The sequence below is a fragment of the Cyanistes caeruleus genome, chromosome 10 (genome assembly GCF_971803275.1).
Source record: "Cyanistes caeruleus chromosome 10, bCyaCae1.hap1.1, whole genome shotgun sequence".
NCBI lineage: Eukaryota > Metazoa > Chordata > Aves > Passeriformes > Paridae > Cyanistes > Cyanistes caeruleus.
Genome location: NC_141710.1, coordinates 2512939 through 2539322, shown reverse-complemented (window position 1 = coordinate 2539322; position 26384 = coordinate 2512939). Strand labels below are relative to the sequence as shown.

The 26384-nt window shown below is 49.0% G+C and overlaps 1 protein-coding gene across 16 annotated transcripts in view; it reads right to left on the bottom strand.

Moving 5' to 3' along the window:
• The window catches only part of ST6GAL1 (ST6 beta-galactoside alpha-2,6-sialyltransferase 1), a 44171-nt gene extending 32947 nt beyond the window's left edge, over positions 1 to 11224 (bottom strand). For 11 of the 16 annotated variants that reach the window (XM_086843698.1, XM_086843691.1, XM_086843696.1 and 8 more), the window contains exon 1: positions 10976 to 11224. The gene's annotated coding sequence lies outside the window, so the exon portion shown is untranslated. Of the gene's footprint in view, positions 1 to 9819; positions 10811 to 10975 lie in introns of those variants that run through there. The other 5 variants (XM_086843688.1, XM_086843690.1, XM_086843689.1 and 2 more) reach the window with 4 other exon arrangements.
• Between the last annotated feature and the right edge of the window lie 15160 nt (positions 11225 to 26384).

Genomic DNA, 26384 nt, shown 5'->3' with positions numbered 1-26384 from the left:
ACAGCTGCTATGCAATCAAACAAACCTTAGAATAAACTTCTCACATCCTTTGTTGCCAGACCCTTGCAGAAGGACAGACTCATGATCATGTCTGCACACAAGCTGAGCTCTCAGCCACAGAACTCCATTTCATGGACATCAGAAATTAGGAGGAAAGAATTCCTGGCAGCTTCCCAGAAGAGCACCCAGAATTGGCCGAGGACCCTGTGTGTGCCTCAGCTCCCCACTCACAGAGCTGCCTTCCCACAAACACACCATGAATTGCAGCTGCTCACACATTTATGAGCAGCACTGCATAGGGGCCTATTGGACAACTTGTCCTTGGGGCAAGGTTTAAGTACATAAGTAAAGCACAACCTTAGAGCTGTAAAAAGGAAAATGAAAACCCCACCAAAGAACCACAAATACAGATCAATTATGCACAAAGAGCAAGGCAGCATCAAGCCAAGCAGCAGCTATGGAACCACACAATCAGAACCTGCAGCACACACAGAGGCCAAATTTGGTCTGTATAAATTAAAAGCTGCCCTGTCTTCTGAGAACCTGGCTTTGCAACCCCTTCTGTATTTCCAGAGAAAATACAGAAGTCCTTCCACTTTCATCGAAGATCTATTTCCTTTTATTAAAGCAAACTCTAGGACAAGTCAAGGGCTACTGCAGACCTTTGGCAATTAATTCTGTAAGTTGGCAGCTGGTGCTTGAACAGAAGAAGGATCATCATCTCAGGGGAACTGTCTCTGTGCAAATACTGTAACTTCAGCAGCACAATAGAAGAGCAAGAAACCCCAAACCATCCCTTCTGCAGAACAGAGGCTCAGGAATCAAGAACACAGAGAGCAGCAAAAGCACTCATGCAGTGCCTTAGTCAGGGATCCGAGACTGATGTGATCACTGCTGCCAGACCTCAACCTCTGCTACCCAGAACAGGGGTAGGAATTGAAAATCCAGTACTGATTGCTAGGCTGGCTCAATTATTCGGATACCCTAGAGAGGAAATCCCCTGCTATTGGACTTTTTTCCCAGGAACAGAGAAACTCACTTGTTGCAAGGCAAGCTGAAGCAGGACTGTATCTCCCACTGTCCCCAGGATACAATGCAGCAACAGGGACAAAGCCAACCCGAGAGCCACAGCTCAAGCAGGACCTACAGGTGGCCATGGAAAAGGATGACCTGTGCAAGTTATGGCTGATCCAACCTCTCACCCAGTCACAGCCTCATCCCAGCAGTGCCCCAGAACGAGCCTTTCCCCACACCTCCCAACTTTCACACTGCCTTTCCCAGCTACTGCAAAGACCAATATTTCCATTTCAAACCCATGTTGCTCAGGATGAATTGAACTTCCTTGATCCTCCTCCCCGAACCAGAGATAAAGAATCTTTCTCCAGTGAGCAACACCAAATTAGCTTCTCCACAGGCCTTTTTTAAGGGGGTAGTTTTTGCAGCTCATCTGTTCTAAACCATTACACCTACTTTTTGACACAAACACACAGCTAATAGTCTCCTGGTAACTGGCTATATAAAAAAAAAATCATTAGAACTACTGATAACACCAACAGCTAAATTCAGTTTTGTGAAAAATAGTAAGTGCAACTACAGAGAAAAAAGACAGAATGCATTTGAACATTTGGAGTGTGGGTAGGGGTTTTCGCAGTGGTATTTTTGGTTTTGGATTTTTTTCCCCAAGAGTTTGTTTTCATGAAACCTAAGAGAAAGGAAGCCAAGGATGTGGGAGGGCTAAAAGATGCTCAGGGACCAGAGAAATCAAAATCTGTCTAAGAGATGGCTGCTTAGGGATCTGGCAGGGGCTTAAAGGGGCTAGAAGGAGCAATATGATGCTCCTTCATTCTAAGATGAGAAGGTTTCTTGGATCATATGGCTAGCCAGGAATTTGGTCAAAGGAAATGCTCTAAAACAACTTCAAGACTGCAGGAGACAGTATTAAAACATACCTGTGAGGCAGTCTCAGATGGGGAGAAGGAGGATATGACCACCTTCTCACCCAGGCTGAGTTTTCCATTTCAGAAAAACAGCTGGTGATGGAAAAAGCAAGCCACAAACACAGACTGTGGTCACTGAAACCCTGGCAGGTGGGCTTAGGGCAGCCCTGGTGGCCCAGGCTCTCCAAAAGTCATCTCCAGCATCCTGCAGTCTCCAGCACCAGCTGGCCAGGAACAGCACAAGCACTCAGGAATGTGGGGGGCTGGCAACACACTCCCAGCTGCTCTCCCCACTTACTGGGAGCCCTGCCTAGCATTTAACTACACCCCACGTTTGTTTTCCTCCAGATTAGGGAGTTAGAGCAACCAGGGGAAATCCACGTGGGTAGAAGGTGAGAAGGAAGACGAGAGATCTTCTGACAGCAGTGACTGGCTGTATGAGCTCAGCCCCCGATGAGCTCCCAGCTGAGGTGTGTCGCTCTATTGGGAACGGCGAGAAGAACGACACAGACTCTCTTGTGAGTTGAATAGGAGAGTTCTTCCTCCCTCTTCTTCCTTAAGGTTTATTACCTCAGATCTTCTTTTATAGACTGACATGTGAAAGTACAGGAAAGTAAAACTCTTACTGGTTAGTAAACTAACACATCACCATCATTGGTCAGTGGGGTACACCACCCCTCCACCTTCTCTTGCAAGAAAAGAAGAAACTGACAAACAGCACCTGTAAGGCTGTCTTCTGTCTCTGAGGATTGTTTTAATTCCTCCCTTATGATTTCCCAGGCCACTTTCTGAGGCGAGACTGAGGCCTGCTTTTCCCCAGGCACTGTGCTCTCTGTTAGCATCCACAGAGGTGCTGAGCCGGGCTGTGACACACGGGCGGTCTGAGGCTGGGCTGTGCAGGGTTGAGCCGGGACAAGCGGCTGTGACAAAGCGGGGACAGAGCCGCTCCTTTCCTGTCCCGGAGGCAATCACCCCACCGGGGCTGGCTGTTTCCGTGCTCGGCTTCCCCTCCGTGTGGCAGGACACGTGGGAATTCCTCACAGAGCCGAGGAGCTGGCAGCAGCACCACAGTGTTTAGGTGCACAATTAAGCATTTGAAACATCACCTGCAGGGTTTGACTTGCCGTCCTCACCCAGCTCAGTGAAATCTCAGCTCAGAGGTCGCAAAGGTGCAGTGGGGAAGAAAAAGGCATTTCTGCAATATCTCGAATAAGTGAGCCTCCCACACGGTTTGCTATCTACGTGAAGACAGACGGGGGAAAGCCAAGCTAAATTAGTGCCAGGAAATAATTTTAAAAGTATGAGTTAATATGCATTGCTGACCTTGGTACACCCCCACATCTGCAGCCGTGATAAATTTCCTTCATTTCCAGCATGAACTAAACTAATTTTAATTAAGAGAGCCCAGGCTGAAATTTAACACCATTTCTGACATCAAATTTTCTAACCATTCCTTAATTAACCTTTCTGTATTTTTCTCCTTAGATTGCAAGCATATGATCATCTAATTAAACAATTCATCCATGAATATCTAATAGATAGTTACCCAACTACACTCTCCTAATAACCAGGCAAACTTCTTAACCTTAACACATGCAGTTAATCTGAAAGAGATGGGTGCTTTACAAAGTGATTTACAAAGTGGCAAGAAGTCTCCAAAATTGAGAGTGGAAAGGGACAGGGGTGCTGTATCACACTTGAAAATTAATTTGACTGTTACCCCAGGTACAGACTTTAAGGAGTTCACCTCAATTTTTAAAAACTCAAAAACATTTTGAAATTGCTGAGCCACATCCATAGAACCTAAAATAATTGCCACTCCACACCCACACTATGTTGTAAAAGAATAAAACAGAAGACACAAGTAACAACTGCTCCGAAAACCAGCAGATAAATCTATGGAAAATGACATCACATTCACACAGTTCCCCCACCTTTCTGTTCTGTTCAGACACCTCTGGAAAAGCAGGCAGCCTGGCAGTGCTCCATGCACATGGAACCACTGCCCAGCTCCAAGGCTCCATCACCTTTTCATACACTTCAATCCCCAGGAAGCTGCTCAGTCTGCAGGATTCAAGACAGCTATCCTTTAAACAAACATTAAATTAAATTTGAAGAGCCTAAGAATGCCAGTGATCCCTCACTTTGTCCCATTAGCAGAAAGTCTGACTGACCCATCACACAAGGCATTCCAACCATTGCTCTTCCTTCCTCTCCAACTGGGGACTCTCATAGCTCTAAAAATACCCTTTCATGTCACAGGCACAAGCAATAGTTATTTCTAGCAATTCCATTTTTGTCTTTGGGAATCCCCCTGCCCCCAATACTAAAACATATCCTTGGGACTATTTAATTTCTTATTCCCAGTCCTTTCACCCTGGATGCCATCCCTGTCCAGTTGAAACCCGCCCCTGCAGCATTTGTTAGAGGCAAGTCACAACACATCCCTTACTGGGGAGGAGGCTTCTCTCCACTATGGGTTCTGTTCAGAAAGCTACAAGGCAGCTCCCTAGGCAGCTACAGACTTCACAAAATAAATGTAATCAAGCTCTGGAAGGAATTTGTTAAGACACAACCAGTCACCCTTTGACAATCTTCCCAATAAAGCAACACTCGTGGACTATATAAGGATTTGTGAAAAATGGATTTCGAGACTGCAAGAACAGCTGTTAATAAGAAACAAGCTTTATATTCACAGACACCATCATCTGGATGAGAACAAAATCCATCCAGCACCTTGCAGACTCTCATAAAACATATAAAGTATTCATCAGACTTGCCTGTGAAATACCAGCCCAGAGGAGCCAGAACACAGCTTTTCCATCTTTGCTACATTTCTGCTAATGGACCTCACTTACAAAGCACCCAACTCCTCGACAATTATTTACACTGAAGCTCTGCTGGAAAAGTAAGAGCTGGAGTACAAATATAAATTTATATAAAAATGTAAGCAACCCAAAAAATATAAAGTATCATAGAATCATCATAGAAGGTTTTGGGTTGGAAGAGACCTCCAAAATCATCTGGTTCCAACCCCCTGCCATGGGCAGGAACACCTTCCACTAGCCCAGGCTGCTCCAAGCCCCATCCAGCCTGGCCTGGGAGATTTCCAGGGCTGGGGCATCCACAGCTTCCCTGGGCAACCTGTGCCAGGGCCTCACCACCCTCACAGGGAAGGAATTTTCCCAATAGCCAATCTAAAGTTACTTTCTGTCAGTTTGAAGCCATTTCTCCTTGTCCTCTCACTGCAGGTTCTCGTAAAAAGTCCCTCTTGGCCTTTCCTGCGGGCTCCCTCCAAGCACTGGAAGGCCACAATGAGGCCTTCCACCCTGAAGCCTTCTCTTCTCCAGGCTGAACAATCCCAATTTTCTGAGCCTTTCCACAGGAGAGGTGCTCCATCCCTCTAATAATCCCAGCAGCCTATTCTGGAATTGCTCCAAGAGGCCAATGTCCTTCCTGTGCTAGGAACCCCAGACCAGGTGGGTGCAGCCTTCCAAGTGGGGTCTCATGAGACCAACAGGGAGACTTTACTCCAACAATTACAATCTTTTACATCTAAATTCCTAATTTCTTTAAGACCCCTTGCAAGCAAAAAGAATGGCAAGCCCACAGTCAGGTAACAGGGATAACCAAGAATTAACAGGGTGATCATCCCTCCCTGAACCAAAGTAAAATCTTGAATTTAGGAAGAACTAAACTGTGAGAGAAGGAGATAAAAACAAAAACCAACCAAATAAATAAACATGAGAGGAGATTAAAACAAAAACCAACCAAATAAATAAACATTAACGCAACTTAGTTAACAAAGGATCACACTCATTTTCAGTCTTGCTAGGCAGTGCAGCTCACAGCATAAAGACATCATCTCTGGAATGTTTTATATTAATTTAAGATATAAACTAATTGCTTTTGGGATGCTCTGTGCCTTTGGAAGCTCAGGCAACAGAGCTCTGCTGCAGCCTTTCCTAAGGATTCTGCCTTACAAATAAATTCAGAACAAAAAGTCATTACTCTGATGTTATACCTTAAACATTATTTCACGGTAAAAGCAGGTCCTTGAGATTAGCAGGGGGAAACCAGGGCCACAGACATCCTTTAGTCTGCAGGAGATCCATTTTAGAAAGCTGTCATTGCTGCACAACTGCCCTGGCATTTTCTGTTGTCATTCCAATGCCAATGAGGGTCATCACACTCTCCCCACACACTTGGGACTCTGCTGGCACTCACAGGGTGCTTGCAGAAAATCCAGTGAACACAGGTTTATTGGAACCCCTCTGATTTCCAATCAGCAAATGCTGTACCACAAAGACACAAAGGGCAAACTGCAATGCATGTTAACAAATTCATCCTTGCTGTCAAGAACTTTTATTTTTCTGCAAAATTTTACAGCTGAAAATCCAAAGGGCTGCAACCACTGTAAGCAGAATGGATGCAATATTTAAGAAGGGAGCATTAGCTTGTTTCCAGTTTCCACCAGCCTTAGAAGTCCCAGGCACAAGCTGGTCTCTGCAACAAACATGCCAGCCAGTGCCCAGAGATCAGTGTGGGATGTACAGCCAGACAGATTGGCATCCTGTGCTGGGTGCATTCGGGTTCTCCACTTCCTCAGCAGCATCGAGGTACCAGGAGCAGCTTTGCTCAGCTCATTTTCAGTAGCTGCCAGTTCCCAGAGCTAACACGCATCAGGAGTGCAGAGAAATGTTAGCAAAGTCTGGCACAGAGCTCCCTTCTGCCTGTAAAGAGAAACCATTCCCAGGCAAAGGAGTCTGGGGCACAGGAGACAAGGTAAAAAGTAGAGGCGTTCCCACACTTCAGCATCCTGTTAGAAGGTGAGATATTATGAGCACTGTTTCCAATCTTGCAAACAGACCTTTTATTTTAGCTATTTATAGAGAAAGAAACTGTGAGATGCTGTGCTGCAGCTTTCTACACCAACCTCTGTTTGAGAACAGAGCTTGTGGGAACTTGTGAGCAACAGACCACAAGCAAACATTCAAGACCATGGGATGACTAGGTGGCAGAGCTTTTATTTCAGAGACACCCCAAGCCAAGCATCCCAGGCAGCTTCCAAATGCTGCAGTGACCAGCAAACCCAAACTAGGCAAAGGCACAGCTTGGAAGCTGCCGAGACAAAAAATTGCAGGGCAGACTTCCTCTGGTTTCACAGAAGAGCTCCTGGACACACACACACAACCAAGTGATGTTCCATACCCGAGATCTGCATGTGAACAGACTGCTGTACACACACTCCACCTGGAAGGGTCTTTACCATGGTCTGTGTTACTGGAACGTGCTGGGAAGCATGTGCACACCAGTACACTCATTTTCCATGGCTTCCCAGCAGCCTTCAAACCAAAGCATCTATCCTGTGCAGCTGGAATCACAGTGACAGGTAGAGATTTGTTTAAGGCAGCACTTAAGCCTGACGAGTCACTGCTTTGCAGACACCACTTTTTACCATCGTTCACCTTGTGACTCTGGGAATCAGGAAAACTCATCTGCAAGTGGAACAAGTAGATGTGCATTCACATTCAGTGCCATCGGTGACCCACAGGGAGGGATTTTACAGAAGCTTTGGGTTCACAGCTCACCAAAGGCTGAGCTGCAGCAGACATTCAGAAAGGCAGTAAACCTCAATTTTTACCTACAATCAAGTGGCTCAAACATGTAAGTTTTTCCAAGGTTTTTAATCACACAAGTGATTAGAGGATCTGATAACAGCAATCCCTGCTGGCTCGACATCTAAGAGCACTTTATACAGAAAGCATCTCATTTCATCTTCTAGTTTTTTCATCACCACAATTATAATTAAAAGAACATTCAAAGGAACCACTTGTATTTCACACTTCATTGACAAGTTCCCCAGTCAAGCAGCACAGACTTGAAGCACATCTGAAGCCACCAGGAATGTTCTTCAAACACAAACATGTCCAGCCGCCGGGCCACCTTACCCGCGGAAGCAAAGCCTGTCCTTGGTGAAGCAGTTACAGTGAAAGCTGTAATATGTAGGTCAGTGTTCTCAGAAGGGCTATGGCTAAGACAAAGTATCAGATTGATTCATAATGCTCTCCGATTGCTAATCCTGTGCAGAATTGTGATTTACATCACTCTTCCAAAATATGAGGGCTGTGAAAAAGGTCTGAATACTTTGAAAAAGTATCATCCAAACAATTCTGTCAGACCTTTTACAGAATGTTGAGTACAGAACAGAAGGACATTTTCACAGGCAGCCGTGCATGCCACTGAACCTCTCCTGAGGAAAGAGATGAGGACCACGACTGCAGCATCATTTCTGCCCTTCCAAAACCTGCCAATGCAGCAGAGTAAGGGTGGGAGGAGAAGCACTGTCTGCCAAAGAACTTGAATTCAATCATCTCCTCCACATCAGTCAGCCTGAGAGCAAAGGGCAACACAACCTGATCCATTACCATTCCTGGCTGGTTCCTCCAGCCCAGAGCAGGACAGGAGCTGGGTCAGACTGTGCTGCCCAGGTGCTGTGGTTGAGGTGCCTGTGTGAGTGTTGGGGACATGCTCCTCAGCACCTGCCTGACCTCCGACAGAGCCACAGGGACATAAAGCTCTGAATGCACAGTGATCTGCTCCTGCAGCAGCTTCTCTTGCACCACTGTCTCAAGGACAGGTAAGATATAGAACATTACTGGCCGCATCTGCTCTGCCCTTTGTTAGGCCGCCCCTAACCACCTCATACTGGCACCTCTATTTCCTCTTGTGTATTCCCAGCTCCCACAGGAGATGAGTCTGCCAGCAGTCACTACTAAACAAGGTTTAAGTATTCACCTATTTTGTCCCTAAAACACTAGGTCTCCACGAACAATAATACACCTGCATTTCCACTCTTTGGTTTTAATCAAGTTATGGAGCACACAAACAGCAGCCACCAGAGCAGGCAGCCTGCTCAAAGCCACATCAACAAATATTTTTGTGTCCAGGAATTAAGTAGGTATGATCAGATATTCCTCTTTTCTGAAACCTAACCTCAGATTTGCTGCCAGCAAGAGACATACACGCCCAGCTGAGTGCTGCAGCTCCAGTGATAATTTCAGGCCACGCATCACTTTTACCAGAAGCACACATTTTGGCAGTGGACCCCACAATGTTCCCCCTAAACCCACAAAACACAGCTCCTTCCAACGTATTTAGCTTACTTAAGAGAAACAACCATTAAGCGAGAGAAGAAAAGCAGTGGATAGATTTATCTGGAGCCAAGCTGCAGCCTTGCTTGGCTGTCCTATCCCCAACACCGACACAGCACACACCTTGGCACTACAGCACTGCTCATCCCTGCAGCACCATCATCAAACAATTTATTTGCTGAACCAGAAGAAAACAGGCAATTTGCCTCGACTCAGCAGCTGCATCACCTCCAGAGCAGTGGTTTATGCCCAGGTGAAGATATCAGCTGCCCAGAGCAGAGCAAACCTGGCGATGGGCTGCCTGCCCTCTGAGATCCCCACATCGGCTCACCCCAACCCCCCAGGCCCCCACCCTCCCACATCAAGAGCTGCAGCTAACAGGAAAAGTCTGCCTCATTAGACTCTCTTGGCCTCTGTCCCAGGGGCCTTTTGGGGAAGATTTTTCCTGCTAATATTCTTCCTCCTGGGGAGGATTTAGCATCACTCACATCTAAACGAGCTCCTCAGGCATTCAGAACTCCACCTAAACCTTCTGGGACACAGTAACCACAGTGCTGTGATGAAACACAATGGATGAGTGTTTGCATTTTGTCCTGGACACCAGGAGATGAGGAGAACTTTCCAAGACACAAAACCAAGGTCAGTACAATACCCAAGTTTTTGCAGCAAAAGCCGAGGACAGAAAGCTGACCCCTTCCCCCTCAGTAACACACCTTATATATACTTACCCTTTTCTGCTGGGGTCTCCTTCCACTCTTCCCCTCTGAGAGCAGGGGGATGATGCAGCCTTGCATCACAGCACTCACATCTATTTAAAGTTATCCCAGCTCAGAAAAAGTATTTCAAGTTAGCTACCAGTCTTTAGGCAAGTGCAGTCCTGTGCGGGTGCCACTAAAGGAGGAGTCACACAAATTAGACTCATTCCTCACACATTAATAGGCAGCTCTGGTTTCTCACTCCCTCACAGCCAAGAAAATCTCCTGCTACATCCAGCTGCTCTGCCGTGGCACCTTTTCCCTTGCATATATATCTGTTTTGACACTGCCAGTGATTAGATCCAGTTGCAGCAAGCAGATACGGGAACAGCATAAAGCAGCAGCCGTTCCCACTGCTTCACCCCCTGGTCCCTGTCCACTGCCCTGATTTACCAGGGGCTCATAAATGCAGGAACAGAGATTTACCCTCAAAGACGAGTACACAGCAGCACAAAAAACACGCTACACATTATTTATTCTCTCTGCAGCCTGACCTGCTGTGCGCTAGTAGAGACGAATGCAGCTACTTCTAAAATTACTTACAGAGTAAATCCCCTGCTACGACTCGCGGGTCGCTGCGGGCTGACCCAGGCCAGCAGGGATCTGTCAAATTCAGGCGAGGGTGAGCACAAACCGGAGGCAGGCAGGGGTCGGGCTCTGCCTCATCCCCCCTCTGCCATCCTCTCTCCCTCCACCGGGCGGGCTCCGCAGCCACCGAGGACTTTTGTGCCGCCAAAGCCCCAGCGAGCGGGGAGAGCAGCAGGAGCAGGGGGGACAGGCAGCCCGGGCAGCCGCCATACACATCTGCCGCTCTTAGAAGTTTACATTGACGTGGTTATAAACATAAATAAGAAGAACGAACAGAAGTTACGCCGCAGCGGAGCTGGCGCTCGCCCGCCCCACGCTGCCCACCGGAGCCCGCTCACAGCCGGGGCCGCCTCACGCCAGAGACCCCGAGAGCGGCGGGACCGGGCCGGGCACGGCCCTTCCCGTCCTCCCGCGGCACCTGCGACCCCCGCGGCCCCTCAGCCCTCGCCGACCCTCGGGGGCTCATTCACCGGCAGCCCGGCCCCTCAGCCCCTCACCCCCAGCGCAGCCCCTCAGTCCCCACCGGCTCTCGGTCACTCACCGCCGGCCCCTCACTCACAGCCGCCGCCCGCCTTTGTTGCCGCCGCGGCCGAGGCATTTAAGGCGCTGAGGCGGGGGGAGGCGGGGGCCGCCGCGCGGGGGAGGCGCCGCCAGCCCGGCTGCCTCGGCACGGGGCATCCTCCTCGCCCTCCTCATCCTCCGCCCCTCACGGCACAGCTGCGGGGAGGAGGAGCGGCTGCCCGGCAGCGACAGCCCCCGAGCCGCCCCCCGGCCCGGCCCGGGTGCGCCCGGGGAGCGGCGCCGGGCAGCGGGGCGCAGCCCCAGCCCAGGGGGCTCGCTCGGTGCCGCACACGGCCGGGACACACACCCCACACCCGCAGCGCCTCGCTGGCAGCCCCAGCGCCGGCCCTGCCCGCCTGCTCCCTGGGGAAAAGCACAAAACACCATCGTAGCCCGTTACGGACACGGGCAGAGCCCCGCGATGGCAGAGCTGCCATCTAACCCCATCACTCCGGGCTCATTTTGAATGTACGCCGCAGATCCATCAATAGTTCATTAGCGAGCCGCAGGCAGCTTCCCCCAGCACCTATTTCAGTGGTGCCCAGGGAGAGCCCTCCGGGCCATGGCTCCTCCAGCTCCTTCACCCCCAGGGTTGCCACAGCTGGAAAATGGGGCACATAGCTACGGCCTGCCTGCGGCTGGCTACAGCCTTAAACTACTTTTGGCCTCCTCTCTGTCAAACAAAAGCACAAGCAGGGATCAGTGCGTGCGGTACGTTTTGCCAAGCTATGTACTAATCAGGGTCCAGGCAAGGCAACCTGATTGTTGTGATCATAAAAGCTCAAACTCTGAGCCCTGGCCAAGCAAGCCAGAACAAGTGCCCTGCTTAAATCAGTGCCAGTCCCCACTGGGGCTGCAGGACACGGTACCACTGTGCCTGTCTCGGCTGCAGTGCTTCCAGTGCTTAACTGGAAAGAGCAAGCAAGCTGTTTCTGGGGTTCATCCATGTTTTTCCAACTTGAAAGGAGTCAGCATATGATGTGGGGTTATATCCTGCAAGTTTGTGTCCAAAATCAGCATCTCACTGTGCATTACTCCCAGCTTGGCTGCAGATGATGTTCCCTCGCACAATGTGCCTCTCTGCTCTGGCTAGACGGAGCAAGGTCTTCACAAGGGCTTTCCAACTCCAGAGAACATGAAACACCTGCAAGGATACATAAAGTATTACAAAATAAACCCTCAGAAAAGAAATAGCCACCAGGTTCACATTGCAACCGTGTGCACTCCCCAGGTTCTCCCGTTATGGCTGGTAGCAGTCTGAGCCGGGGGCTGGAGGAAGAGCTGATGGGGAGAGGCTTTGGTGTCTCCCGGTGCCTCTCCCTGGATGCAGAGGGGCTGGATGGGATGTTCCCTGCAAGCAGTCTGATGCACTGCCCTGGAGAATCAGGAAGGCAGAGCCTGCTTGCCTGGAGAAGGTGCAGGACTCAGGTCTTGGGTGGGTTTACACAGCCCGTGCCCTTCAGAACCCTTGGCTGAGAGTGCTGCGCTTGGAGCATGAGCGCTGAAGCTGTGGGTTCACAGCACACAGACTCTTTCCTGGACAGACAAAGTGGTTTAGGACATTTAAAAGGTGGTTAAGCCTTGCATATGTGCTGAACCCGAAGGCAGATGAGTTCCTGCGGCTCTCTTGAGTAGGGACATAAGTGAGATGGGCAGCTGGCCAGCCCACACTTACCACTAATTGGGGTATGTTTATGTGGATGTTTGCTCAGAGAGGTCTTAGCCTGGGCTGAGATCCTTCACTCAGCATCTTCTCAGTTTTTTTGTACTTAGACCGTGTGGAGGTAGGTACCGCCTGTGAGTGCGAGGAGCTGCACAAAAGCCCCCCGCCCTCCTCTTCAGGGCTTCAGGTCAGGAACATGGGGCTTGCTTTCTGCCTCTTCCCTCTACCCACTCCCCTCTTGCACAAGTCCCCTTCTCACTGCTGCTTGGCTCCAGCTCAGATTCCCCTTGTGCTGTGCTATGTGCAGAAAGAAGCATAATTTAACACAATTTAACAATTTCACCTGCCTGGGTAGTACAGAAATCCTCAAACCTCTGTAACACTTCCCCAACACCCACACCCACACAGACACTCACAAACTGCTCATCCCTCCCTTCTTACTGTAAAGGGGTTTCAGATCATGAGGGTACCTGAACAGGGACCACCCATGGTGGAGAAAACCCTTCCCCTACCTTTGGAAACTCTTACAAAATCTGCAGATAACCGAAAGCAATGTGCTGGAGCCCAGGAGCCTCTGCAGGGTGAACCTCACCCACTCACCTTGCCATGCCCCCAGGCAAGCAGCAACAGGAGACCACAGGGGGAGTGAGGGAGAGCATCCAAATTCCAGAGGGCTGTGTTGAGCACTGCTGGCTTTTTCAGGCTCATGACTCCTACCTTCCAGCAGAGCTTCCTTCTGGAGAACAAAGCTGGCACCAGAATCTTCATCCAAGTCACTTTTTCCTATGTTGCAGAGCAAGCACTTCAGGGAAAAGGGCTGGGAGTCACAGTCACCCCGCTCGATTTGTCACTCTAAAGAGACAGGCAGAGTCAGAATAACAGCATATAAAGGTGGCTCTTGTCCAAGCGTGCTCTTCTCCTGTCCCAGCCACATCCCAGGCCAGTTCAGGTTCATCCTGTACCACCCCCAGCATCGGCAGCTGCTGCCGTGTGTCCCAGCACTACTGATTTTCCGGGCTGTGTGTGTGACATCCAGTCATGAATCAGTGGGGAAGGAGCACACTTAGCTGTGCAGTGCTGGAAACATCACAGAGCAGCACTCAGCTGCTCAATGAAGTGATTAATATTTATGCTCTGTGCCTGCTAATATTAGAAGTTTGAGAACAATGATTTTATGGGGCTTCTAAACTGAATCTTCCTCAAAGGCTCCTTCCTTTACCGAGACACCCATAAAGGTGGGTTTGAGTGGCTTTTACATGAAAAAATATTTTGCCACATCTTCAATTTCTTAGCTCTTTGCTTAAAGCTCTAATAGCTTTATGACAAAAAGTCGCCACCTCCTTGATTGCCTGACCTGACTGTCCTTGAACTGCAGGGAAACCACACGTGCTGGGCAGAGCAGTTGCAGGGAAGTCCCACCATGCTCAGGATGTGCAGGAATACCTTCACCCTGTGCAAAGGCAGAAATCTTCTCCAGAAGCTTCTGACTTCTGCACAGTGCAACCAGCTAACAGAAAAAGCCACTGAAATTAATCTTAACACCCCACGTTGTCCTTCCTTGCTTCCAAACCCTGCAGTCTTGACAGAGGTTTGTCTAACCTGGTCTTAAAAACACTGATGGTGGAGATAGGCCAACCTGTATCTTTTCCAGTCCTTATTTATCCTGCAGTTTGAAAGTTCCTCTCAATTTCTTTTCAAAAATATTATTGTAGTTTTCTCCTATCCCCTGTGGGAGGCCGATTTACTGCCTTACTCTGTGGTAGTCTTTTATATACTGAAAGGCTTAGCTGGTCTCCCTGGTCCTCATTCCTCTGGATTCACCAATGCCAGGTCATTCCTCCTACCCTCACAGGTCATGTTTCCAAGTCCTCCACTCTTCCTTGCTGCCCATCTCTGGTTCTTCCCCAGCCAGGCCTTATCTTTTGACATCTGTCCTGAAGCCTGCAAGTGGCTGCACTTCTGTCTGTATTCTTCATTTCATTTATTTTTCTCATAGTGGGAGTGTTGTTAGAGGCTCATGTTCAGCCCGACCAAGGATTTTTTGGTAAGATCAGTGTCCTCCAGCCCCTGGCCAGGCTCCCCAGGCAGCAGCAGCAGCCAGACCCCTCCTCAGACAGGGATGTTGAGCATGATTCCACTTAGCCCTCTTGACCCTTGCACATGCTTTTCTCCTGGCCTCTTTAGCATCCCTGGATTCTTGCACAGGCAGGATGAATATTGTTTTCTGAATTCCCATGGGTGCACTTAGCAGGCAAAAGTGAAGAAAACAAGAGTTAGACCACGGTGTTTCATCCCTTGGCCTGCTCCAGCCTCCTGGGGCTGAGCAAGCCCACAGAGCCCATGATTCATTATGCCTGTGTTGTATTTATCTCTCCGGTTGGGATGTTGCTATTCAATAAAAATATGACACATTTAAGTGTGGCAGAAACAGCACTCCCCAGGCAGCAGGAGCAAGGAGAAGGGAGGATGCATAACCCATGCTGGCACACACGCAGCATATACACACAGCAACAATTAGGCAGGTTCAATTGTCTCAGATCTCAGTTGCAGACGTTACAAATGCAAGTCTACACACAGCCCAAACTAAAACAGGCAGATCCCATCTTTTGGCTGGAAAATTCTGTGTCACTGAGTTGCCTCCCATGGAAGAAAGCAGTATTTCACTCTAAGCTAGGATCCTGCCTGAAAATGAACGGGTCAGCACAAATCCCAGCAGCTTGTGGGCCACAGCTTCCTCTCCAGTTCTTACCAGCACAAGCACAGAGTTTAGGATGGCACAGCAGCTCATCATCCCTCATCTGCCAGAGGAGGGAGAGGGGCCCAGAGCCCGAGCTGAGATGTGGCTCAGCAGGGATGCCCTTGTGCTCAGCTCCCTGTCAGGGCAGCCCAGGTTTGCCTGTGTACACAGCAGAGGGGTGAGGGCAGGGGGAAAGGTGTGAAGTCAAGTACAGCACACATTAAACACAGCAGTCACTCTTTGCTCTGCCCAGGCTCTGCATTTACCAGGCCCTGGCAGGGGGCTGGATTCTTTGCGCAATCCAGGGCCTGGCAGGGCGTTGGAATCTTTGCAGAATGAGTGAAACCCAGTGTGGCAGGTCACGGCATCTGGGGCTTTCTCAGATGTGGATTTTGGTCACAGGGAATGACCACATTGCTCCTCTGCCTCAGGGGCCCCACGCTGCGCTCTGGGCACAGCACAACGCCAAGTACACTGTTTTATAACCTCCCAGGGCTGTGATTATTATTTTACAGCAGTGGGGCAGAACAGCAAATGCACAGACACAGGTAACCCAGCCCCACTCACCTCCCACCTCCTCTCATGCTGGCACTGGAGAAGGTTGCTCTGAAGCCAGATCATGATGCACAGCAACATGCCAGTGAGAAAAATCACACCACTCCCTTCACTGTTATGCTCCAGCCAAGCTAAAAATAAACTGTGGGTAGAATTTTCTTTGTTTTCTTCACATGGTAGAGAAGATTGGAGTCTGAACAATGAAGACCTAGAATGACTCCTGCAACCATCATCCATGATTATGTACATTGCTGATGTCTTCAGCTCTTTGAAAAGAGTGGGGAAGAAAATGGCACCAAGAGTTATTTAGGTAAGAGAAGTCATATACTTTTAAGCTTAGCAGAATCAGATTATGAGTGACGCTTTTCCCCCAACCCCTGCACATTATCTTGATCACGGTTAGAAAAAAAGAAAAGGGGGGTGGCCTGTTAGCCTTTCTACAAAGAAAATAAGGAAATCCTTTTCTGCAGAATCACAGAGGTTACACAACATCTTCATGGGGGGAACTTGAGGCCCGTGCTATTGCCACAGAACCTGCTGTCTTCCAAAGACCAATTTGTAGACTGGTTCAGTTCAGAATGTAACTGAAACATCCTCAAATGATCATCTGAACATCTAAGGCAATGTCCTAATTCTGGAAGAAAGTCCAGTGTCACCTACCCTGTGAGCCATAACCTACTAAGGCAGCAGCAGGAGGAGGCAGCTGGGATTTCCCAGCTGAAGTGAAGCTGTACAAGCAGAAAGGGAGTACTGGGAATTTTTCACTAACTCATTTCCTGGAGGTAAGGCTGCTGCAGCCCCATCAGTGCTCTGGAGGAGGAGGAGGAGGTTTTTCTTGGAGCACAGCCAACAGTCTGGTCAAGAGATGAGCAAGAGAAATTTCCTTGGACAAGGACAGAGTTCCGCAGCCCAGGCTCTTGGGCAAGAGGAGCCCTTGTGCAGAGTCTCATTTCTTTCTCCTGGATGCTTGTTTTTTCAGGCTGGCAGGAAGAGTGCAGTTGACTGCAGGCAGCCCATGGTCAGTGTTCATTCCTGGGGGTCATCAGAGGCCAGTGCCCATCCCTGAAAGATTTCCTGCCTACAGAAGAGCTGCCCTTCCCTCTGCCGATGCAGAGTGCGGCTGTCACAGCCGAGACACAACCATCAGCTCTCCTGGTAGAAGACAGTCCCAAAATTTTGCTTACTTCATGGTAATCCAGACTTTAGTTAGCTCTGGATTATCCCCCTTGCCTCTCTGAGAGTGGCAGTTTGCTTCTCTGCGAAGTCAGCCCAGATCTGCCAGACTTTGCACTTGAGTGAAGAGCTTCCACAGGCCCCAGTCTCTCACTCTCTGGGGTCTCTGAAGTGTTTGGGTGTGTGTTTTGGCACTTTTATTTTCATTTTTCTGGGGGGTAGGGGTGGGGAAAGGAGTGACTGGGGAGGCAACTGCCTTCCCCATGAATGTGAACTGCACAGTCCTGAAACAGTAACACACCAAAACCTCTCCTCCCCTCTCCTCTTTCTACTAAACCATCACAGGTCAAAGATAAAAGCACATCTGACATGGTCACAGTGCCCTGAAGTTGTGCAGGGTCTTTCTTTTGTTGTGCAGAGGAATACTGTGAGCCAGGAATATTCTGAGAGTGGCTGAGTCATCCAGATTGTCAGTCTATAGCAATTAGACTGTGCACAATAAACCATTTCATTACAAGGCAGTCCAGAGTCAGACCACGAGAAAAAAACTTCAGCCACTCTGGTCAGCACCTGCCATTAGTGGTAACAGAACATTTTAATGAAAACCAAAAACTCCAACATGAAAACCACTCAATTCAAAGTGCTTTCATTGATAGAATTTAATAAAAATATTTTTCTTACATTTGTTAGAGAAAAAAAACAAAACTCCACTCAAAACAACCAGCAAAAGGTTAGTTAATTGGAAAAATAAATTCAAGAAAACATTTTAAAGCAGTTCTCATCAGGACATCCTCAGAATCCTTGACAGATGCAACATCTCCTACAGAGATGTTCCAGCCCAGCCCAGAATTAAGAAACAGTGTGTCTGGACTCTCTATTTCATACCCTGTCTGTTGTGTGTTTGTGTGGAGCTGCAGAATTAGGAGCTTATCTGGGCTGAACTCAGCCCAGTAAGTCTAGGAAATCTTTAAAGACGCATCAAAACTCAGCACACACTGAACAGAGAAAGGTGATCTCGACAGAAACCCCCATTTTCAGTGTCCTCTGGGCCGTGGAGTGTTTTTGTGGCCACTCTGTGACCCCAGTGTGTGCAGGGGCTGGGTTGGACCAGTGATTTTGGGCTGTGCTCACCAAGGGTGTCACTTCTCACAGCTCCTGCCTGTCCCTGGCAAAGAGAGCCAGCGATGGGGGCCTTGCACAGGCTCCATCCACACTTCTGCAGGGTTCTCACCTGACTGATGGAGCTGTCTAGCTCCAGGGCTGAGGGTAAAGCATGTATTAGGCAAAAATTAAGAAATTATTGTTTACCTTCCTTTTTAGTGAGCTCATGATAAGCCAATTCATGTCCAAATACACACCATCCCTGCCTGCTTCTACAAACTTCACATTACCCCTTCTTTCCTCTAAATCCAGAATTGATGGAAGTGTAACATTTCCTCCTGCAGTAATCAGTTACCTGATGTTGAGCAATCCTGTGCTTTCCACCACCCCTAGCAGGGAGGCAGCAGGATATTTTTGCCATGCATCACTCACATTAAGTTTGCAATTTCCCCTTGGTTCTCCTGAGTATAGTTTTATTATCATACATGTACCTGAATCCTTCATACACTCTACACCTTCAGGTGCTGAACTCATCATCCTGAGGTATGCAAAATAAATAACTGCACTTTCAAGTCACCAATGTGGAAGTCCAGGGATAGATTTTAAAGCCCTTATCCCGTTGACCCACACTCCTGTGGGCAAGAAGCTCCACCCCATAGTCCCAGAAAGATGTTGCTTAACAAAGCAATGTGCAGATTCTGCATTTTTAAGATTTCCAGAGAATTGTCTGGGGTGTTTTTTTTGTCATTTTGTCACAGTTCACTGGAAATTCAAGCGTACTTCCTCCTAATTCTGGAGCCTGCTATTCAGGGGATTTTTAAGATCAACAAATAAAATTATTTTATGTTCAGTCTTGATGTTGGTTTCCTCAAGAAGTGCCAGAGGAGGTTATTGTAAGGGAGCCATAAATGCTGATTACAGCACGTCCTGTGCCCAAGCTTTGAATCCTTGTGTGAGAAAAGACAATAGGGGAGGCAAGGTATCCAACAGGATGCAGCTATCTACTGTGCTGACTTTTTAAACTATGTCCAAAACAGGCCTAGAAAGAGCTCACACAGCACCTACTTCAGCAGTGCCTGGAAAAGCACTTTCCAGGAATGACAATTCTTGTGAAGCTTGGTTGCATTGGCAGAATCACAGCAAAATTTACTCCAAATGTGACAAACTGAGGACTGGCACCGTGCTCACCCTGACCCCCACAGCTTTGTGATTTAATAAATTATCTAGAATTTCCTCTGCTAGAAGCATAGCATGGAGGTTGGTTGTCAGGAACGTTTGTCAGTCCATTGCTATAATTTAACCTCAAGAAGCACTTTTTTGGGAGTGACTTCCAAAATACTCTCAGAGTAAAAGTCTGTCACTGCTCCAGTGCCTGGCCACCAAATGGCTCCTGTGTGTCAGAACACTCCATGGCCACTGCCACTTGTATGACAAGGATAATTGAAGTTTTCTGTCTTGAAAATTAAATTAAATTTTAATTTAATTTAAATTAAATTAAATTAAAATTGCTGTCCTTCACCATGATCACTAGTATAGGTGAATGCTGGTTTCTCATTGAAAAAAAAAAAGGAAAGAAAAGGTGCAAAAACAAAATAACAAAAGCAGCAGATACAGATAGATTTTTAGCCCTGTTGTTGGAAGTGTGGCTCCACTCATGCCATGCATACAGTGCAGGACAGGCCCAGCACTTCCTTGTGAAACTTCAGCAGCATAACTTGTCAAAGTAACCAAAATAAAATATTGGAACTCTAGGTTATACTGGTTACACCTGTGGGCCAGGATCAAAAAAACCTTCCCTCTTCCTACTGTCCTGGTGCCCAGAGAGGTTCCCTGGAACAGACTGGCCAGAGTTAAAGGAATAAAGTGGGGATTTATTAAAAGCCTTCAAAGGATACACCCTGGGCAGTGCAAGAGCCTGGCTGAGGATACACCCAGGATGGAGCCAGGATGGAGCCAGGATGGAGCCAGGATGGGCCCAGGATGGAGCCAGGATGGAGCCAGGATGGAGCCAGGATGGGCCCAGGATGGACCAGGATGGAGCCAGGATGGAGCCAGGATGGACCAGGATGGAGCCAGGATGAACCAGGATGGAGCCAGGATGGAGCCAGGATGGAGCCAGGATGGAGCCAGGATGGAGCCAGGATGGACCAGGATGGAGCCAGGATGGAGCCAGGATGGAGCCAGGATGGACCAGGATGGGCCCAGGATGGAGCCAGGATGGAGCCAGGATGGAGCCAGGATGGACCAGGATGGAGCCAGGATGGGCCCAGGATGGAGCCAGGATGGAGCCAGGATGGACCAGGATGGGCCCAGGATGGAGCCAGGATGGAGCCAGGATGGACCCAAGATGGTGTTTCATGAGTTCTCACACTTTTATGAGTTGTGCTCCATTTCCATCCTGGGGTTAATTGTGCAATTCCAGCTCCAGGTTTGCAGTCCCATCCTCCCAGGTTGCTCTCCTCAATTTCCTGCTGTTTGCACCTCTTGGGCCTGGAGCTGCAGCGGTGCCCTTGGTTCTGGGGCTGGGAAAGGATTGTAGTGTCTGCCTGAGCTGTGAGGAGAACTTGCTACCACGTTCTGTGGAGCTCAGAGTCACACACTAAGGCAGTGCAGAATCTGGAAATATCAAAGCAAACACTTTAGGCATCAGTCCTGCAAAGTGCAGGCTCTGATGGCCAGGCTACCTGTGCCTTGGTCCTGCCTCATCTTTCAGGCACCAGGAGGGACCACTCCCCGAGCTGGTACAGGATTCAGGGGTCAGAGGAGAGCTCTGGCTGCTGCTGTGGAACTGTGCTGATGGCCAGCCCTGCTCTGCAGGATGCCCACTGGCACCAGAGCACTTATGGTACAGCACACTATTCCAGAAAGTACCAGAATTACCCTGGGACCTGCAGCCCACTGGGAAGCACGCAGATGAGGCAAGAGAGAGGTGATGTTTATGCTGCTGAAGGAAAACACACGCAGGATTCTTCTCTGACCTTGAGATTCCAGATAAATAAGGAGTCAGGGAAAACAAAGATGCCACCGGTTGATAACGCATGTACACTAATTTCAGACAGTGATTTATACTGACTGATACGTTTAACTGCAAAACTACAGTCACAAGCAAAACATTTGGGAGGCAGTGCTCCTTCCTCCTAAGGCCACCCTGCCCATGCCATTTGCTGTGGTTTGTTGTGGAGGTGTTTGAGGGGTACCTCCCAAACACCTCGCTGCTTTTATACAGAACACTCAAAGAGCTCAGCTGCAACCTTCCTGCCTTAGAAGGTACCTGTTCAAAGTGCCTGACACAAAGAGGTCTCCAGCTCACAGCCTTGACAGTCCCTAGGCATGCAGGGTTGTGTTCAAAGCACAGCCAGGGTGCCACCCCTGCCCTGCTGTACAGCACAGCTGCACACCCAGCTTGGAGGCACCAACCCTCTGCTCCTCATCCCCTCGCTCGCAGCTCAGCTCTGCCAGGCCCGTGGCAGGGTGAGGATGTGCCCTGTGTCCCCTTTTCACAATATGGATGCACCTCTTCAGACAGAGGAGGGACTGCCTGATGCAGGAGGTTTAAATGCAGTGTGGAAAATAAAAACATGCTCTCTCCTCTTAGCACTGATTTAAAACTGTCACCTCCTTCCCAGCCTGATGAGGAATGCAGAAACCTCTCACCCTGCACACGTCTGGGTGACTGCTGCTGCTTTCACTGTAATTTCACTGCTTTCCTTCCTCACAAAGCTAAGAGGAAACTTTCTAAAGTTGAGGAAAATGGCAAACATTTTCCATTCCCTGCTCACTTCCTAACCCGTTTCCCTTTCCAGTCGCTGAAGCACAAATGGTGTATCAGAGAAACTTCAGCCTGTTCTAAAACAGTCTCTGTCTCACCCACTGCTTTCTGCAAGACTGACCCCAGTTACCTTGATCTTCTGTAGTGCCAACAAGAACCCGACTCCTCTGCCATCATTTGGGTGTGTAGAATCATATTTCTTCACAGTTGCTATAACCGTTTTCTTTCACAAGTTTTAAGTGCTGTCTGCTGGGCCCATGCTCTCTTGATATATCTTATTTTTAATGCCACCACGATTTTGTTTTTCATGCATTTAACACTTAGCTCTTATAGGTATGACAGCAGCCTTCCCCTCTTTCTTTTCCCATATTTTCCCACTTGTAAGGAGGAACACTCCAGCCCCCATGCCCACACTGTCTTGCAAGGTGCCTTTCTCATATCTCCAACACTTGAGCTCTTCTTTTACTTGCTCCCATTGGATCCTGAACTGCTTCTGACTTGATTCTGTCTCCATGCCACGTAACCTTTCCACATGTTATTTTGATGCCTGCCTGGCTGTGATCATGGCTTTCTGGAGCATTTCTGGAGCTGCAGGCTCCTCAGCAAGGCCTCCCCTGCCCCTTGCAGCCTCTTGCCCATGCTTTCCCTGCCAGACTGCTTTCACTGCTTCCTCTTAGCCTGTGTCAAGCTCAGAAAATCCCATTTCCATCCAGGCATGGGCAGAGTGTGTGACACACTTTCTGTCAGTGACACAGGTGGTGGGAAGCAGTGACTCTCCAGGCTCAGGCACAGGCGTGAGCACTTCACAGCCAGCTCAGAGGTTCAGCATCCTCTGAGTTCCTGCTCTCCATTGTTTTCACACTTGTACAGCTGATGAGGAAGTACACAAGCTGCAGGCCAAGTCCTCTCCTCCTGCTCCTGAGGACAAGGTGGCAGCAAAGGCAGCACACCCTTCCCCAGGGACTTGTGTGGAGACAGCCCCAGGGCAAGGGAAGGGATGGCAGGGGTTCCACGAGAGCCATCACCCCCATGGCTGTGGTGCCCTTATGATCTGCTCAGCAATTCACCCAGATCTGGGGGCTGCCATTCCAAGGATGATTTATCTCCTGCCAGGGAGGTGGCTTGCGAGTCCAAAAGGTGGAGAGAGGCAAGCAGTGATGTGGGCAGGAAATGCCAGAATATTTGCAGTGCTCAGTGAACAAAGGCTCCTCACCAATCCTCCCAGGAGGTCTTCAGGAGGTTTTCCCTCTAAAGGTAGTGCTGTGATTAACTGATTAAAGGAGGGGGCAGATCATGTGGCCTTGCAGCCTGCCCAGCTCAGAGCACAGGGAACACAGCCCTCCCCTCTCCTGCACCCTTCAGCACATTTTCTAAGAATTCTAAGTGTCACCAAATCTATTTGCTTAGAATTCCCCCATGCCAGAGAAGATGATCAAATACATGTTTCTTAACACTTAATGAAATAAAAGCTCAGAGCAAGCCTGGTTACTGCAGCCCCCAAGGGTGTCCTTTCAGCTGCACAGTGCAGGAGTGGCTCATCCTTCTGGGTGCACAACACCCACTCCCTGGGTGCCAGCACCCTGAGATGTGCTGCCCAGCCCAGGCTCTGCCCCTCCACATGCCCATCAATGCCCGTGAGGCTTTTCACAGGCACTGCCTGCTCTGGAGCTTCAGCCTTCCATCTGTTTGTGCACAGACACCAGCTGCAAATCCCCAAACCCCACAGCTCCAAACGGGGGTTAGCCCTGCCCCCCTCAGCCCACATCTCTGGCATCTCCTCAAGACACAGCTACAGAACCAGGTGTGCCTGGAGAACTTTGACACAACAGTGTGTGAAGGAGAAGCTGTGAAGTGAGAAAAGACCTTGCAGAAACGACTTCTGCATTTACCTACAATAACACGGGAAGCAAAGTCTCACTGTTAGATAAGAGCAACAAATAACTCCTCACTTTCTCAATGGGCAACTGAGCTCCAAAAAAAAGCTTAGCCTCTTACCATTTCCTGTTTCCATGGTGGCAGGGTGGATCCCTCACTGACCTCTGGCAGCAGATTTGGCCCTGGTTTACTGCAGGGCTGTCAAAGCCAAATGTCTCCAAAGGGAAGATGTGTGGCCACCAGCCCTTGCCATGCAGCACAGGGATGAGCACCAGAGCCCCCTCCATGTGTGTGCCTGGGAAGAGGGAGCTGGCCTCCACAGCATCTTCCTTAAAGGAGAAGTGAAGCTTTTCCCAGGTCTGCTTTGACTGTGTTGGCAGAGGGCCACCTGCAGCCCTGGCCCCATTCCCTCAGGTGTGAACATTCCCTGCCAGGAGCCCAGGGCAGGGCCAGGCTCAGCACAGATCCCTGTGCACAGAGCTGCACAAGGAGCCTGAGCTCCCCATCCGAAAAGGACTGGGATTACAAATGCCAGAAGGCTCCAGTTGAAAGGTGGTTTGGGTTTAGAGCATCTGTTGTTATCTCAGCAGCTGCAAACTGAGAAAGATGCAAATCTTTCCCTACATTATATCAGTGACTTGTCCAAATCACATTGCAAAGTCCTTCCTAGAGATCACAATGCTGCAGGGGGCAAAAAGTGAGGCACATGGCAACAGGTGGGAAAAGAAGGTATGGAATGTGGAAGAGAGTGGCTATAAAATCTAATCTACCTCAGCTTCCCCAAAATACTTGTGGCAGTTGAAAAAGATTCAAGCAAAAACTTCAGCTTTTTAAGGAGGCAAAGGGAACCTGAAAGGGGAGATGAATAAAAGCCACATTTTTTATTTAATATGTCTAAATCAGAGGCTCAAAAGTTAAATGGAGAAGAGTAAGAAGCTTATCATTGTGTGCCTCACAGATTTTAAAGATACTGCATCAAACTTCGAAAAATCTTGGATTTAAAAGAAAAACTAGGAGCAGGAAATTTGTGAAGAGGCTTTTATAGCCTTTTACAGCACAAAACCATTCAAATTGTACTTTCTCTTCTGAAAGACAGGGGAATTCTTCATTTGGGGTGCAGTTCAGAAATTTAAAAGAAGAGATTGCCAGAATATTCCTGCTGAAATACAGAAAGCCACAGCTGGAATAGGGCAGCGTGCACAGCACAAGAAGGAGTGGGGCTGTGTGGGAAAGCAGGGCAATATCACAGCAGAGCAGCATGGAAACCACAGGGGGCAGAAATAGGAGCTCTGAGGAAATGCTTCCTGCACAATCCACACCAAGCAAAAAGGCAGGAGATGGTCAGAAGGAGCGCGGAGACAGTGGGAATAAAGGGAGGCCAGAGCAGGGCCAAGCTGGGAGCAGAGCTGCCATGTGTGCAAGGTGCCTGATATCACCTGAGGGAATGATTAAAGTGAATGATCTCAAAGAAAAGTGAGAGACAACAGAGCTGGCTCCTTTTCTAAGAAAAATCAAAGGATGACAACGCTTGCCTGTGTTCAGAGCTAAACAAGTATGCAAAACAAACATTTCCCTATGCTTAGGGTGAGAGCTTGTATTTGGTGGTGAGGCAGGCAGCAGATGCTTTTCCACACTGGAAGCTTCAGCTGCTTTCCTCCAGGGGTAAAAACAACCAACCTCATCCCATCCTAAGATCTCTCTGTGCTCTTAGGAAGGCACTGCTTTAGGAAACAGCCACTTGGACTGCACCCCATGCCTCAGCCCTTCCACAGGCAGGAGGGACACCATAAACCTTAGGGTAATATAAGCAAGGCACTGATCTGCTGATAAGCAATAGAAAAACACAACCAAAACTTCATAAGGCTTCTGAAGGACTGCTTCTGGTTTAAAACCCAACAGCAGCATCTTAACAACCCTCTTAGAGAACAGGGTAGCTGAGTGATGACTGTGGGTAAAGTCCCATCCATTGCAAGGGGTCAGCCAGAGGCCTCTGCCTACAAAACCAGGCTCACTGGGAAGAGGTTTTGCCATGAAATGCAACATCTCTGCTGCAGCTGCTCACTCTCTGGCTTCTCTGCATAAAGGAGATTCTGGGGGAAGCACGTTCCCAACTCAGGAGCAAGAGAGGCTGCAGAAGAACTGACAGCCCAGACAGGGAGAAGAGGTGAGCAATACTGAGAGCAAACCACAGCAGAGGTTTCTGCACTGCCACTGTCTCACCGGGGCTGTGAGTGCTGAACTGCTCCAGAGAGGAACAGCAGCACAGAGGGTTCCTGCACCTGAGGCTGGGCCCTGTGCAGCCTCAGCACTGCTGCTGGAGAGGAGCTGCAGCTGAGCCAGCTTCCCACCCATGCTCCTTTCCTACCTCTTGTCATCAGGGCCTCCTTTTCCACCTCTAGTAAATCTCATCATGCATAAGGTCTGCACCAGAGCCCCATCTTTGGCCATACAGGTTGGTTTATGCTGCCTTCTGACACTAGCAGTGGAAAATGTGATTCCAGTGCTGCCAGGTTCAT